Genomic DNA, 6,308 nt, shown 5'->3' with positions numbered 1-6,308 from the left:
TTCCTCCAGATACTACAGAGGAAATTTACGAGGTGACCAGGAATGGGCACGTCACAGTAAACGTTTGGGGCTGGATCTTCTTACATTATATGGATGATATCACCAGGATTGAGTGGAGGTTCACTGGTGAAAAATACATTGAAATTCTTCGGGATTTCTAACTTCCTTCACATCAACAGCGGAATTATTCCTCCCCACCTGCTCCTGTCATTTTCATTCACGACCGCTGCCCCATTCATACGGCCAGAATAGTCCAGGAATGGTTTCAAGGTCGAGAGGATCTGCAGTTGCTTGACTGGCCAAGTAAGGATACAGACATGAACCTCACTGAGAATATTTAGGCTAATTTGGTAACATGTTGGGAGCCTGAGAGGGAGATGAGACCAGATCAACTTATGAACCTCTGGGAACACAATGGAAACTCTTCCACAACCGACCACAGATCGTCAGAAACCATGAATCTTCTATGCCTAACAGATTGTAAGAGGTGATCTAGAAGGAAGGTTTCTGGACTTCTCATTAATATTAAAAATAAATGTAAAAATTGAGTGTGTATATTTGGATTACCCCATGGCTTCCGCTGAACTTCCATGTCGTATGATGTTAAAAAAAATCGTAAACAGACCTATGCATATCGTTTAGCCCCAGGTATTGATTATTATAATTTATTTATTAGAAAGGTGAATTTGATATCTTAAAGGAGGATTTCAAAATCTAAAGGGAATTTCGCTATCCTGATTGTTTCTCAAAAAAATTATCTAAAAGAGAACCCTAAGACAATTATCATCAAACTACATTTCTCCAATAGCTCTTTCCACAATGGACAGGTAAACGACTGAAAGGGCTGTTTAACAATAGAGACGTCTTTCTCTTATCCTCACACGAATGATAAGAGCGAAAGGAATTTCTGTCCGTATGACATTAAAACATGTATCACAATTAATATATAGAAAATATAAGCAAGTAGATGTGTTTATCCATATCATGTAATAATTATTGTAATGAAGGGCGTGTAGGGAATAAACCTCTACAGTATATTCAAGAGGGAATACAAACCCAACCATGAATACATGAAACCTCTGAACATCAACAATTGTTTATCATTGGCAAACGAATTAAGTTTACCATATGGGAATGGTTAAAAGTTTGCACCAAGTTTGGGAGTCCTTCTTCAATTTCCATTACACGTTGTGGAATTTTCTCTGTCCCTAGTAGTTTCATTTTGATTCCTCTCTCTCTCTCTCTCTCTCTCTCTCTCTCTCTCTCTCTCTCTCTCTCTCTCTCTCTCTCTCTCCTTTCATTCTATATGTATTTACAAGAGAGTGAGTTTAACCCAATCCTTCTTCTTGTAAATGTTGTTGTATTCAGAAAATCTACAGTATTATAATAATATTAGAATAAACACTAAAAACACGCAGGCATTAAAGATAAACAAGAAAATATTTCAAGTAGAGCTTTTCGTTAGCCATACGCTCTATCCACGAGCATATCTAGTACTTCGTCCACTCATCGGGGTCGCAACAGGCCCACCTTACCCCTAGACCCCCACCCATTTCAGTTGTAGCAAAGCCAGGCTGAGGACATCGGTACAGCAAAAGCAAGAAGCTTGTCAGTTTGAATTACATTTTAGAATTCCAAAACCTGTAAGACGGCTTAACAACAAGAACTCAATCCCCGACACCACTCCCCCCGCCCCCGAAAAAATATATATGCATATATTAGTTTAGTCAAGATTAGAGGGTGTTAATGACATATCAAAACTGCATACTTAGCGCAGTGGTATTTCTAGATGACATGTCACTTTAAAGTAGCTAATATGAGAGAGAGAGAGAGAGAGAGAGAGAGAGAGAGAGAGAGAGAGAGAGAGAGAGGAGCTAAGGCGTCGGACACTTTCAACTCGTTCACTTAGTGTTTGGGTATGTTCAATGCTTCCCATTATATTATTGGTAGGAAACGCACTGCAACCGATACTATAAACTTGGCTTTCATGATAAGGTTAAAATATCCTGCTATGATGTTCGTGATTCTCTCCAATACCAATGTAACTCTAAAATTTTGATCAATTTTAAGTATTGCTTAATGCATATGACCGATACATAATAACAGACACGGTGGTAAGATAACGCCTTAGACGAAAGTTAAATGGAATCTTAATAAACAAACTTATATTAAAAGTGAGACAGTAATCTTAGTTACAGCGATATAACCTGTTCAGATTACTTTTTTTTTTTTTTACTCCGTGTGTGTGTGTGTGTGTGTGGGTTTCTCCAACCATACCTAATGACTCCTCCCACTGAAAGAATTCCAGAGCTTATTGGTGGAACTCTTGCTAAGAGAGGAAGAGTCCTCCCCCCATCCCCCTCAGTAAACACTGTTACCATATAATTTTTCGAAGTCCCTCAAGAAGGTGTACCAGGGAAACCTGTGTCCAACTGTACATATTATATATACTTTATAGTATATATATACATATATATAATATATATATATATATATATATATATATATATATATATATATATATATATATACTATATATATATATATATATATATATATATATATATATATATATATATCTTAAAAAGGGTGTGGTAGTGAATTGTTAAACTCAGCTTTTTCCGGTTAGTGACAAGCACTAGGCTCCTTAAAGGATGCTGAAATGGAAAACAGCCAGGAATGTTGACCAATTCGATCTGAGATCAGCGACACCTCAGAGATCAAATGATTAGAACATGCGGGCACCCATCGTTGCTAGGCACTCCGCAAGGCGAGTGTGTGTGTGTGTTCGTAGCGTATGATGTGTGGGGCTTGGTGATAGGTAATGAAAAGAAGAGAGGACACTCTTTGATTGCTTGTGTCAGTGTGCAGAACATGCCTGGAGGACGTTTGAGAACACCCATCGAATAAGATGGGCTCAATGGCACCATATAAGAGAATGGGTTCTCTAAGACTTAATTGACTATTGAAAATGGCGTAGTTGATTAGACAGTAAGATTTAATGGGGGTATTTACTTAAACCTGGTTCAGGAGAGGAAAATGACAGTTTACGGTTTTTTGGGGGTTAAACTTTATTCATTTAATTCCACATTATTGTATTAATTTTGTTCCATGTTTATGTTAGCTAGTTTGGGAAATAAAAAGTATATATTTCTATCTACGAGGGTTTATTAGCCTAGTCTTCCAATTTCGTTTCAGCCACAGAAAATGTAGGCAGTTGCTTGTTAGTAGTTTCTTTCATTTGTCTAAACGAGTATCATTTGGCTCTAAAAACTCGTTTAAGATAAATATATATATATATATATATATATATATATATATATATATATATATATATATTATATATATCTTAAACGAGGTTTTAGAGCCAAATGATACTCGTTTAGACAAATATATTATATATATATATATATATATATATATATATATATATTATATATTATATATATATATAAGAAGGTGACGGGGAGCTAATATTGTCTACGACCGCACTCTGTCTCCCTTATTTCATCAGCTTTGGGCGGCCTTTCAAACCTATGTTGAGAATACTGAAAGTCCATGCGTCACTATGATGATTCTGGCTGTTCATCCGAAGCATTCAGCTTTGAATCATTACCAATTTTTTTAACCTTCTTATCTTTAAAACACAAAGCAAAGTCTTTTTTAAAACCGTTCCCTTACCATATATATATATATATATATATATATATATATATATATATATATATATATATATATATATATATATATATAATCATATTTTTAGATAGTCTTTTATATGATATTAAAACCCGCAAACTAAAAAAACGAGAGTGAAATTCCGTCCGGCCATCAAGTTCATTTCTGGGGCTAAAACAACAGAATGATACAAATGGAGAACCGAGGTTCCTTTCTTGCTTCTTTGCCGAATTGAGGTCCCGAATGATTTCCTGGAAGGAGCCTCCAACTCCAATAAGGGCTTTAGCAGGGCATCGTCCCATTTCCTGAGAGAGTCTCTTTTCCGAAAGTTTTATATTCTATTCTTTACCCATTTTTTTTTCTTATGATAAAACCCGCCTCGTCTTTTTCTCAGAGCTTCAGAAGAATATTCAACACAGCGAAGAGGCTAACGGTGACGTAACTTCATTACGGAAGCAAATTCATACAATGCACTTTTAGATTCTCTACTGAAATGATTTCATTTTGTTTCTCTTTTTTTGTGACAGAAATTTCACTGTGTCCGACGAAATAAAATTGATAAAAGTTCCGAAAAGCTTTACAGAAATTTCCGTTTCATAAAGTAATAAGGCAATGTTCCCTGATATCTATCTACTCATCTCTCTCTCTCTCTCTCTCTCTCTCTCTCTCTCTCTCTCTATATATATATATATATATATATATATATATATATATATATATATATAGATATATATAAAATAATATATTATATATAATTTATTATATATATATATGTGTGTGTGTGTGTGTTGTGAGTGTGTGTGTGTGTGTGTGTTTGTGTAATAGGTTTAATGTTTATAAGTATGTAGATGGATATTTAATAACCATAATGGCGTCTAAATTTCGATCCCAGCGACGAAGCACAAACACAATCTGACATGAACACGAATATAAGGGCAGTCCTGCTCATACGAGCGCATAGATTTTACAAACTCAGATAGATTTTGCTTAATTTTCGTAAATAGCGTTTAAGCGGTTACTGGTTTAGAGGCCAAAATGTGTAAGCAGAACCTGTAGGTGACTTTTACCAGATACATGCGTGTTGTTGATGCACACAGCGACCTCTTTAATCCTCGGCTTTGTCGTACCGTTTTGGAATTACTTATCACTAAACGAAATTGAGAGTAAATAAGGTTTTAAAGGATGCAAAAGGACAACCTCAAAGTTGCAATGAAACAACTGTTACGAGAGGGTGGGAACTAAGATGGAAGAAAGATAATATGAATGGAGTGACAGGACAAGAAATGAAAGTGGTTGCAAATAGGGGACGCAGCAAAGAACCTTAAGTAATTGCCTACTGTGCACCGTGTGAGGTGCAATGACGGCACTGCCTCACTACGGGGACTAAAAGGTTGAATCTGAAAGGAAAATAAATAAAGAACCTATTCCCTTCAGTGGCGGGATTCGACCCCATGCATCCTCCTCTGGCAAAACTGAACAGCATTTTCTAAAATGGGTGTTTATTAAATCATATTTAATATGCAATTAAACTGTCAGATAATGAGCTAATGTTGATTTTTTGACATAAGAACCATGAAATCAAAATAGACGTAAACACACGAAGAAATTTGCATTATCTTTTCTAAATGAGAAAAACACCAACCTTCACGTATTCGTAATATTAGGCCTCTGTGATTTGGACCTAAACTTGCCAAACGTTCTGATCACATTCACCATAACTATGAAAAACAACGGCCGCGCAAGTTCCTCTTTACACCCAAACTTAATGTTATCAAGATGTTAACGGTTCTATTTTCGCTCGGTGAAGTATCAGCTTCGCCAGATAAATGTAGTACTTAAGAGATGAATAAATCCCTACCCCTCTCGGTAATGCAGTGTCAAGTATCGAGACTTCCCTGCTGTGGCACGGAAAGGGCGGTTTCTTCATTCATAGTCTATCACATATTCCAGCCAAGAATAAATATGCCAAGCATTACTGTTATCACGATTTAAGATGGGTTTATTTCATCACTAGTAAAATATCTTACTGGGACACATATGTACCTGGGCTCAAATACATTCTAACCCATCTTGGCCGAACAAGCAATAAAGCGTAATGCGTGATATGATTTCCCAGATTCGTCAGTCATTATTCCTCCCCTAAAATTTCATGGAACTCTGAGAGAGTAAATACACACACACACACACACACACACACACACACACACACACACATATATATATATATATATATATATCTATATATATATCTATATATATATATATATATAATATATTATATATATATAGATATTATATAATATATTAATATAATTCTAACCACTAGAGCATGTGATTCATTTATACGGACCGGTTTCGACTTTACTTACAAGCCACTGACGAATGACTGATACTATCAGTCCTTCGTCAATGGCTTGGAAAAAAAGGCAAAACCGGTCAAGACCAACACCCTGTCTCTTATTTTTCTCCTGCGATAATGTGTGATATATATATATATATATATATATATATATATAGATATATATAATATATATATATATATATATAATCATAGTCTGAGTGCCGAACACGCCTATGCTGACTCAGGGCCATGCAAGCTATGAACAGAGAAGAGTATGAACCTTTACAGA

This window comes from Macrobrachium nipponense, chromosome 3, assembly GCF_015104395.2.
Source record: "Macrobrachium nipponense isolate FS-2020 chromosome 3, ASM1510439v2, whole genome shotgun sequence".
Taxonomy (NCBI): Eukaryota; Metazoa; Arthropoda; class Malacostraca; order Decapoda; family Palaemonidae; genus Macrobrachium; species Macrobrachium nipponense.
The sequence above is the reverse complement of the archived record's forward strand: the minus strand, read 5'-3'. Positions refer to the sequence as shown.